The sequence below is a fragment of the Natrix helvetica genome (genome assembly GCF_964273705.1).
Source record: "Natrix helvetica genome assembly, chromosome: 3".
NCBI lineage: Eukaryota > Metazoa > Chordata > Lepidosauria > Squamata > Natricidae > Natrix > Natrix helvetica.
Window position 1 is genome coordinate 37546349 of NC_138549.1, and position 11776 is coordinate 37558124.

The window sequence follows — 11776 nt, forward strand, 5'->3', positions numbered from 1 at the left end:
GTGACATCATTACACAAATGCAATGGCATGTATTTGTGCTAGGTGTGGAACCAGAAACAGGAGTAGAGTTCAAAGCAGTGAAAGTTTATTTCATGGTACCCAGTGACGTGCAGTCAGGGGAGGCAGGGGAGGCAGAGCCTCACCGCTCTCATGAAAAGAAAAAAAAATGTAAAAGGGAAAAGGCGAGTGCTGCGGTGAGGTTTCAAAAAGCCTCTGAAAAAGGGAGGACTGTGACAACTTTGATCTTTGCAAGCGTGCAAGCAAAATACCCCAGGATCATGGTGGCGGGGACAGCAACTCCTTCCGATGCACTGCAGAGAAGAGCCACGCTGTGCAGGAGGCTCCTCAGCGCTAGCCTCAGATCAGCGTGAGCCGCAGTCCCCTTCATGTTGGCTCAGGAAGGAGGTGAGTGGTACCGCGTGTGCAGGAGGCTCCTCAGTGCTAGCCTCAAATCAGTGCAAGCCGCGGTCCCCTTCATGTTGGCTCAGGAAGGAGGGGAATGGGACCGTGGCTCGTGCTGATCTGAGGCTAGCGCTGAGGAGCCTCCTGCACAGGCGGTCCCATTCCCCTCCTTCCTGAGCCAACATGAAGGGGGCCGCGGCTCGCGCTGATCTGAGGCTAGCGCTGAGGAGCCTCCTGCACAGGCGGTCCCATTCCCCTCCTTCCTGAGCCAACATGAAGGGGGCCGCGGCTCGCGCTGATCTGAGGCTAGTGCTGAGGAGCCTCCTGCACAGCGTGGCTCTTCTCCACAGTGCAGCGGAAGGAGTTGCTGTCCCCGCCACTGTGATCCTGGGGTATTTTGCTTGCACGCTTGCAAAGATCAAAGTTGTCACAGTCCTCCCTTCATGATGATCATTTGATGATGTGAGTGCCTCAGCAGCCATAAACCTCACCGCACGTCACTGATGGTACCTATGCACAAGAATCTGATCTACTAACAGTCAAGCCAAATTGGCACCAGAGAAGGGATAATGAAATCCATGGGCGGTTGGATTTTGGTCTTTTGTAGGAATGTAAGGACTCTCAACTGATGACATATTTAACCCTGCCTTTGGGTTTCACCAGTTCATCTCCTACAGAAGCCACTTTCATTAAACCAACCAGCAAAGTAGCAAAAGCCTGCAGTTGCTGCTACTTAGGAAAGGCCTTAGAGCAGGGGTGGGTTCCTGCCAGTTCTAACCTCTTCTATATAAGAAGTTCCACAAATCTACAGTGCTGTTTAGAACCAGTTCCAGCTCCCTCTCCCCGCCCATCCGCACATCATCAAGATGAAGAGCGAGAGGAGGAGTTCTGGGAGTTGAAGTCCACAAGTCTTAAAGCTGTCAAGTTTGAACACCCCTGGGGTTTTTTTCCTAAAGGGTTAGGGGTGCAAGGGTCTTGTAACTTGACAGCTTTAAGACTTGCACACTTCAAATGCCAGAGTTTCTGAGCCAACATTTTGGTTGCTAAGCAAGAGCGTTGTTAAGTGAGTTTCACCACATTTTACAAGTTGGCCACACCCACCCAGTCACATGGCTGGCAAGCCACTCCCACCCAGTCACATGGCTGGCAAGCCACTCCCACCCAGTCACATGGCTAGCAAGCCACTCCCACAAAGCAGGCCACACCTACAGAAGAGGTTCTAAAAAAATTTGAAACCCACCACTGCCTTAGAGAGGCAGGCAGAAGCAATGAAATAAATTGGAAGGGGTGGCTGAAGAAAGAATCTTAAAGAATTACTAGAAAACCAAGGGAGGTGAAGCAGCCTCGATCGTACATATTGGTTTCAAATATTCAGCCAGCTATTGAATTGGAAGTCAAGAAGTAGAGTCAAGCATGTATAAGAGAGCAACACTGAACCACTGGCAAATTTCTAATCTTGACATCGCTGCTTTTCTTACTCATAATTCAGGTGCTTCTGTCATTTAACTGGCTTATCCTTGTGCAGGAGGCTATTAGTAGCCATGGTTTTAGCTGGAGGGGAAACTGGCAGGCAATGAGCAAGACATGGCATTAATTTGATATTGGTTCCCTTTCTCATCCTAGAAGCCAGAAAGGGCGAAATCAATTTCTCTCCTTTTCTGTCACTATTTCTTTCTCCTCCAGACTAATGTGTACTACTACTGCTTCAATGCAGCAGATGATAAAATCTCCCTGGTTGTCACATTAAGAATTCATAATTGGAAACGAGAAGAATGTTATTAAAAATGATTGTTGTAAGGTCGCTGTTTGTGTAGGAGTTGGGAAAATGCAATGTAAATAAGAAGTACAGGCTCACGAAATTGACTAACAGTTTATGCCACGCGTATTTCAATTAACATGAGGATCAGGAGAAGCCACTTTTTATAGCTGGCTTTCATTTAAAGAAATTGGGCGATGTGAAATTCTAACAGTTGTTTATTTCAGCTCTTCTTAAAAGCTTTTTTTTTTTTAGAAAAGATAAATTTAAAGCGATTTTTCTGCAACAAAACCAAAACAAAGCAATACAAACTGCTAGAGAATTAATTACTTTATGTGAACATTTGATGCTGTAAATGTTGTGTTTTACTTCTACTGAACTCTTTTATGTTTGTATTTATGTTTGTATTTTCTATCTATTGATGTGTTTTATCTGACTGTACACCGCCCCGAGTCCCTTTGGGGAGAGGGGGCGGTATAAAAGTCTAAATAAAAGTAAAGTAAAGTAAGTAAAGAACTCATTCTGGGTATTTTTGCGTCCTTACAAATGGCTACCTTGCTTTGATGGGGATTCCCATTTACACAGCAGCAAGAATATATCATGTTATTCTTTTTTTTAAACCTCGAAGAAGTCCAGACACCACCATCACCACCATCACCACCACCACCACCACCACAACAACAACAATAATAATAACAATAATAATAGGGGGTAAATAGCGAAAACGGAAGGAATCAAGATACCTTTAGAAATAACATGAAGAATCAATGAAGGCAATCATTGCAAATACCTTGGCAACCTTCAAGCTGACATCAAGTATGCTGATTCAAAAGAAGGTTAGAAGTGAATGTATCACGAGACTGAAACAGGTCTTAAATTCAAACTCAGTGAAGGAAATACCATCAGAGCAATTAACACCAAGCCGGTTCCTGTCGTTAGATACATAATTGGAATAATGGATAATCAGGCCCTTCTTCTGTGCAGCAACATTCATAGACCCTACTTCAGAGGTGGTTCCTCCCAGTTCGGACGAATAGGTAGCAACTCAGCCTGCCATGCCCCTGAACTGATTCTCTCAGTGGCACCATTGGCGCCGCCATCTTATTTTTTGCTTCTGCACATGCGCAGAAGCATTTTTTAAGTACTGTGCATGCACACAAAATGCACATCAAGAGCATGTGTGCGCGAAGCACGTCCCTGAGCAAATCGGCAGGAGCAGCTACTTACCAAGGAAAATAGGTGGGCTTGGAATGTTGCAAGTACAACAGACAGTCGAAGAGGAAAAAAGGATATTGGAAGACTATCTGAAAGACAAAGAGGAAGATGCATTGAAGTATGCTATGAAGTGTGCCATGAGGACTTATTGAGTACTAGAGAAATTAAACTGACCTACAAGAAAAAAAACACCAAATGAATAGTGTTAGATAGGGCAATGAGAAGGCAGACTCAGGATTGACGTAACAACAGCTCTTTATTCAACAGTCAAGTATGTACAATCCAGCAACTGTTAGGTCTGACAGCTCTCCTTTTATAGGGAGCTGTCAGACCTCTCAACCAATCAGATTCTACCTCTGTTCCCACCTAAACAGAGGACTGGAGTGGAAACCACAGCAGCTTATGTGGATATCTAACAAATAGAAAAGAGACATGGCAAGGGAAAGTATTAGATGGTCAGTACATAGCAGTAAAGAGCAAAAAGTTATTGTTTCCTCACATCTCTTACCTTTATTTTTTTATTTTATTTATATCTAACTAATTCTGAGAGTTCAATGCATAGGAGTTTTCCCACATTTTATTTTCACTATAGCAAAGAGGAGGACAGCTTTATGAAAAAAAATAAACAAACTTTCAACTTTTGCACCTCTAGTAACGTTGTGCTTCTAATTTTAAAAAAGGCGCAGAGGTAAAACATCGCAGGGATCTAAGTACACCTTTATAAGCACACGAGTTTTAGAATGCTTACTTCCTTATGTGTATGTTACAGAGCAGTATCTAACTGACTATTGCAGGAAATATGATAAAGTAAGGTATGGGAGGCTATATTACCTACAATTCCTCATTATTGACCATGCAATTTCTGCCTGTCAGAAATTCAAGAAAACGGAAATGTTACTGACTCCTGTGAAAGGACATTGTTCTAACAGAATAGAAGACTTCTTTTATTCTTTTATAAGTCTATGAGTACACTAGCAGATGTAAGGCTAGCTTTTACATATTTCTGTCGAAAAAATGTAGCCTGTGGAGCTAAATGTATGACTTACTTGATGGGAGAAGAACGTTTTTTGTTCTTTTTCTAATTAATGACCTCTGGGTGGTGAATGCGAAGTACCTTGATGACCCCAAATCAAATCAAATTTTTAGTTGATTTGTTGATATCAATAATTATTGGTAGCATGCATACATCATTGAAAGAAATAGGGCTTCAGTTTTGATTGGATATTATGTAAATGGGTAACGGAAAAGAATATGAGTTAGACTTGAAAGTGTAATGCATGAAAGGAATCATCTGGTCTTGTATCCTCTGAAGGCAGCAGAAATTTCCTAAAACGCATGTCAATGGAGAAAAAAGAGCAATGAAGGGCAGCTAACTAGGAAGCCATTGTTCTGCAATTGAACTGTTCTGTAGGATCTGAAATTTGTTGAAAACTGTTCTGAGTTCTTCTGCATTTAACTGCTAGGTTACAGAATCATTTGTCTGACTATGTTTCCTTCTTTAGCAGAGCCAGACCTGAAGTTCATATTTCTAGGATGGGATGTATACAAGAGTGTTAAAAAGCTATTAATTTTCTCAGTACAGTGGTATCTCAGTATTGATCCTTGATTGGTTCAGGGATGCATGATGAGTACTAAAAATGATAAGTACCAAGCCAACATGGGACTCATCACATGACTCTTTCAGTTAGGAAGGACTTCCTATCTGTTCCTTTTCCTATGCCAGTGACTTCCCAGCATGGCCTACTTCCTGTCTGCCCTCTGCAGCTGTCCCCCACTTCTTTTTACAATACATCAAGTACCAGACAAATGAGTACCAGGACATTTTTGTGTCAAAAATGTCAATTTGGTCAACTACCAAATGCAACGTGTTTTAAAGTAATTGAGTACCAAGGTACCATCTTATTTCCCACATCTTTGAGATAGATCACCTGATTTCAATTCTGATAATGCTTTAAAATGCATACATGAAAGTTTGTATATAACAACTCAAAAACAGTGATCAGTTGGATTTGAGAATTCTCACTGTGTTCATTTTTACATATTGTCAGGGCCGAAAATGTCTCTATTGATGTCAATGGGACTAAAATCGGATAGGATTTTTCTTTTCCTCTTATAAGGACAAATAATTGGGAAGTAGAAGGAAGAGTGTGAGCCAACACATATACACTGTTAGCACCTGTTTTGCAGTCTACCTTTTTATATTACTATCAATTAGTAACCCCTCTAGTCTGTAATGTCTAGTGCCCGCTATCAGAAGTGTTGGCCTTTTTACAATAATGCGCTAATTGGTCTTAACCAGATGGGGAACCACAACAACAAAGAGATTTGGATGTTATTAGATAGACTCATTACCTCTCATTATGTACATGCAGTTCTCTTCTGTCCTGCTCTTTTTCCATAACATATTTCTTAGACTTTTGAGTTAGTCCAGTGTGAGGCCTAGCTTGAGCAACTTGAAAAGAAATTGAATGTTTAGATCTACTCTTAAATATGAAATAAATAAATAGATGCCATGACTACCTGTTCCCAGGTCTTTATTTTAGGGGATTTTTAAAAACAGATTAAAATAATGACTTTCTTTGATTTTCACATGATGTATATTGACAAAATTGCAGATTACTTCTCTTTATGAAAGGTGCCAAGGACATTTCTTCATAATATTTGCCAGGCTTCTGGAAATGGCAAGCTAGCAGGGCAGAGGTGGGTTGCTGCTGGTTCGGCCCGGATTAGGTGAACTGGTAGTAGCAGCAGTGGGAGGCTCTGCCCACCTGCCTGGACGCTCCTGCACATCCACAAGCAAACCGGTAGTAAAAATAATAGAAGCCCACCACTGTAGCAGGGCACATTCTAATTCATTGTTTTTCAAAGTGAGCAACTTTAAAGTGAATGGACTTCAACTCCCAGAATTCTCCAATCACCAATTCTATTTAACATCAGATAAGAGCAGTCCCAGATGGCTAGGTCTCAACTCCATCCTGCCTGTCTTTCTTTGACTAAAGTCAAGCTTAGGAAAAAAAGTCAATCTTCAACTACTAGGGTCCAGTCCCATTTAGGTGATCTGACATACTTGCTCTGATTGCGTTTGGCTCACCTCAATAGATAACACAGTCAAAGTGAATCACTTTTAGATGGAACCAAAATGTTGCCGCTTGCTTTTTTTCCTGGATTTTTTTTTTTTTTTAGGAATTGGGAGCACGTAATAAACAAAACACGAGACTTATGGCACCCACTGAAATCTTTAGAAACCACTTCAAGTTTCCCTAAATTGGCCCAAACATTTCTTTTTAAAATTATTTTAAAGGGAACAATGATACTTTTGCAAAGCTGAAATAATCTATTTAGTCCATTAAAACTGCAGTCCTGCCTCCCCCAAAAATGTCAAAAGAATAAAAGAAAGAGGGGAAGGAACTTTGATCCTACTTTATTTGGAAATCTCTTGTTCTTCCGTTGAAAAGAGGAGAGATAGCCCTTGGTGTTTTCTCTTGATCAGTAGAGGGAGATATAACATTAAATAAAAAAATTCACTGCTGTGCATCCAGTTTGGAGATGGTAGTCAATGCGGGAAGGATAAAAGATAATTTCTCTCATCAGTGCTTTTTTATTACAAAATTTATATCAGAACAGAACAGGTAATGTAGACCTGAATTTCCAGTCTCTTTTGTTCAATTAAGAGTTTTAGCCTATTCTCATCTTATTTATACTATGTTTTATATGTTTTTATGATTCTACTTTCTACTCTATTTTACTTCCTACATTATCCAAGATGTTATTTTATTCATTATTTACACTGAAGGCCTCTTAGCGTAGATGGCTACAAAATAAGGATACAAGAACAAAATAAGAAATGCAGGAAATAGGAATACATAAAATAGATACCCTTCTTCAAATTAGCCAGGAGCTGGTGGCTCACTGGAACATTGAAGCTTCAACTTGCTTGCAGGCTATTAACAGAAGAGAGCTGCATATGTTTTCACGGGGGAGAGTTCCATGAAGTGGGTATTACCACAGAAAAGGCCAATTGTATAACCCAACTATACAATTTACCCAGTGGTGGGATTCAATTGTTTTTTCCTACTGATTCTGTGGGCGTGGCTTGGTAGCAGGGACGTGCGGTCAGGGGAGGCAGGGGAGGCAGAGCCTCACCACTCTCATAATGAAAAGAAAAAAAAGGGAAAAGGCACACGTGGTCTGATTCCATGCCTTCCTGAGTCAACATGAAGGGGACGCTCTGCCGGCTTGCGCTCCGCGGTCCCGCAGCTTGCGCTCCACAGTCCCGCAGCTTGCACTTCACGGTCCCCTTCATGTTGACTCAGGAAGGCGGGGAATGGGACCACGTGTGCAGGAGGCTGAGGCTGCCTCAGCCTCCTGCACACGTGGTCCCATTCCCCGCCTTCCTGATGATGTCACCAGCCTCATCAGCCATAAAGCTCACCGCACGTCACTGCTTGGTAGATATGTCAGGGGAAAGATACTGTAAAATCTCCATTCCCACTCCACTCCAGGAGAAGGTTACTGAAAATTTCCCATTTCCTCCTAATCAGCTGCGACTTGGGACCAGTCAGAGGCAGCTTTTATCAGTTCTCTGAACTACTCAAAATTTCTGCTACCGATGCTCCAGAACTGGTCAGAACTTGCCGACTACCACCTCTGAACCTACCTCTACTTTGGTTTAATATTTTGTTTCAGCCTTGCCCAACCAAACCAGCCAAAGCCAGCCCAAGGTCATGTGTGTGCACAGCTGGAGTTTTGTTTTTAAGCATAGATTCTATATTGAAGATGCTGCTTAGGTCTTTAAGTCCTACCAGCATTTGAAGATGCCTTGCATACTTGTCAGCACTCTTGGCTTTCTCATGCAATTGACAACATATTGTTCTTTGTTATAATTACCCAGCACTCAGAATCTCAATGTTGTTTTTACAGGATAGGAATGCTAGTGCTTTGGGCCTTTTTGTGGCCAGTTCACTGCTCTTTGCCATACTGCCAAGTCAATAATCAGCAGAATTCTGGAAATCTTTTGGATTTCTCTGTTCCTGCTATTGTTCCCTTTTGCTGCAGCATGGCTGCAGTTTCCCTCTGACATCTTCAGAAGAAAGCCCTTCATGCTACCATCAAGCACCTTATAGCTTTCACTCTGCTTTTCTCTCTCTCTTCCTCTTTCTTCTTCTGCTCTTCTTTGATTAATTTCCATTTTCTCCCAGAGGGACTGGCATTATTCTACAGGATTGGTACCCTGGGATCCTTGGGCAGGAACCTACAAAAGGTGACAAGGAAGGAGAGTGTGATAGCTTTCACCACAGTCTAACATTTTCCCCCACATACTATCGATGAAAAGAAGTTCAAGCTTATATTCAGGGTGGGATTTGTGATTATCGAAACTGTTGTAAACATAATTTAGTTTAAATAATGAATAAAAATATTGTATAATAAATTAAGGGAAAAAGTGGTCTCACTCACTTTTGAAGGATGCCCTTCAACAAGCCATTCAAAGTCCAGGCATCCTCTTGAGCCAAAAGAAACCCCAAGCATTTCACCTTTATAGCATCCCCCCTTGTCTTAAAAGAAGAAAATGAATTATGAATTGAAGGAACAACCAAACTGTAGGAAGAAGAAAGTAAATTCCTTATCCTCGCTGGATAAGGAAGCCATAAACACTGAATCAGAACATTGGTTACTCTTATAGTTGCTGTCGCTAGTTTTCTGAGTTTGGGACAGGAATATTCTAATTAGATGGTCACATGATTCATAAAGATTCTGGGTTCACATTTTAAGAAGGAAATTGATTTGGTGCATGTTCTGAGGAACAACCAAGATTATAAGGAGCTGGGAAGGAGGGAAAAAAAGAGGATTGGTTGAACGCACTGTGTTTGCCTGGAAAAGGGAACACAGCTAGGAGATATGTCAAATGTCGTCATGTACTGTATATGAAGAGCTGTCATGTAAAATATGGTACATAATTATTCAAAATTATTTAATAGCACAGGAAAAGAAATGATGAATTTAAATGACAAGGAAATAGGTTTTACTTGGATATCATATTAAATGTCAAGATGATTAGGGGACTGGAAGACTAAAGCATATGAAGAATGGTTACAGGAACTGGGCCTGGCTAGTCTAGCGAAGAGAAGGACCAGGGGAGAAATAAAATAATCATGAAATAAAATGTGTTAAATAAAAAGATAAACATGCAGAATGAAGGTGGCAAATAACACCAAAGATTTGTATAAAATTTGCGTGTGCTGATTTAGAAGGAATGTCTTTTAACAGAATAACAGAGTTGGAAGACATCTTGGAGGTCTTCTTGTCTAACCCTCTATTCAAGCAGTAAACCCCATACCCTTTTAGACATATGCTTGTCCAATCTCTTCTTTAAAACCACCAGTGCAAAAGCTGGAAAAGGATTCTACGTAGACAACTGTAAATATCTGAAATCAGTTGCTCAAGCCTTTCTCAAAACAAAGTCTACTAAAGGCCACATAGTCCTATTGGTGATTCCCCAATGTCTCCAACTGCCGCTTTTAATATAGCTTTTTAGCTTAAAGCATAATTTGGACTGGACACTCCTTCAAGCAGAATATGTCTTCAAATAGTAGTTTAGTGTCTGCATACCATAATACTTGGTTATTCCCCAAAACTTTAACCTGGAGTCTAATTTGTCTCTAGCTCTGCCTCCATTTTCTTCTCACGTAAACTGTGCAAATAGGCCTTGCAAAGCAGGATAAATATACAAAACATGAGCTGTTAGAATCTTTCATGGCTGTCTGGCCAAATGCATCCCTACACAGGCTGTGAATAAAAGTTTCAGCAGAACTGCTGGACAGAAAACCTGGAAATAGATGTCTTGAAAAAGATACAGTAAATTTCAACCCATGACTTTGTGCCATGAACTTGGAAGCCTGAAATAAATCTTAGCCAGCATTTAACATTTGCTAGGCGACCAGTTTGCTGTATATCACTGGAAGAGAGTAAGGCAATAATTAAAGGACATACATAACACAAACTACGTGTGATAAAAGAACAGGGGCTGACAGGTGTACAAAGACAAATTAATGCAGAAAAGAACAGGAATATGAAAGCAGTGGGGTCCTTCTATTCATGTTATATTATGGAACTCTGCAGGTTTTTCATGGATTTGGGCAGCTACTTAGAGGAATAAAAGAAATAAGCAAGGCACAAATGTCCTTTGAAAATTGACTGCATTTGTGATGTGAGTAGAGAAATCGAGTGCATGATTTCTTAGAGGAAAGAGAAAAGCAATGATTTATACAAAACTCTTTGCAGTAACAGTAGCATTTTTACTTTAAAAACTCAGGACAATTTGGTGGTATTTAACTAAAGTACGTTTGGAGACAGTGGCAGAGATAATTGAATAATGAGGGGTGGACATTCATATAAATGTTCCTTGGTCAACTTGTAACTAAGCAAGTGAAAGAGCAGCACCGTAAAGTCTGCCATCTTTGGCTTGGCGCCTTGCTGGCATCCTGCCATAAAAGGCTAGGAGGGAGGGGGCAAGGGGGGGAGGACAAATAGGCAATAAACATGTATGGGGATGTGATGGGAAATAGGGAGGGAGGCTTGACAAAGACCAGGGAAGCACAAAACCAGTTTGTGCCAGCTCTCAAGGCCACCCACCCTGAGATTGGAATATAGACTACTCCAAACATCTCAGCATTCTCAAAACACCTATGTGGCTCTTCATTGGCTGAGGATGAATTGGTTATTGGGGGAAGGCTGGGATGAAGAGAAAAATTGTAATCTTTTTCATATGGGAAATTTAGTTCTAGATTGACTTTACTGCAGCCAGCAGCCTTTAGTAAAAGAACTTTTCACTTCACCCAAATGGAGTCAAGGGTCTTTCTTTCCTAAGGGACCTGACTGGGGCAGGTTTGACAAGCAGCCTTGGGAATATCTTCCAAGTTGACTTCTCCCTTTAAAAATTCTAAAGCAATTTCAGGAACATTTAATTGAGTGAACTTTGGGCAGAAAAGAAATCAAGTTGGTTTGTGAGAACATCTCTATTTTATTGCAGCATTTATAGCACACCTCTATTTACAGCAATATTCAGAGGTAGGTTGAGCTGAGAAAGTGTGAAGGATTAATTTGAAATCATCCACGACTTTCCTTGATTCAAGGCATAGCTGAACCTAGGTCCTAGTTCAACACCTTAACCGTTATATCATGTTGGAAAATTTCTAGCCATATTTAGAATTTGAAAGCAAGAACTTTAAATCAGTCAGCTTTTTAAATCTTGTGAATTTGGATTCTTCTGACAAAGCTGCTTAGGAAACCAATGATAAACACTGAAATACAGGAGTACATCTTGAAAATGCATACAAATACATAAAGATACCCCTTCCTCCATGACACTGATTTCTTTGACTGAAATATTAAGGCACATTGAGTTTT

At 40.8% G+C, this 11776-nt stretch overlaps 1 protein-coding gene across 1 annotated transcript in view; it reads right to left on the bottom strand.

Moving 5' to 3' along the window:
• ATP10A (ATPase phospholipid transporting 10A (putative)) overlaps nucleotides 1-11776 on the bottom strand; it is a 323794-nt gene that overhangs the window by 131954 nt on the left and 180064 nt on the right. The window lies entirely within an intron of this gene.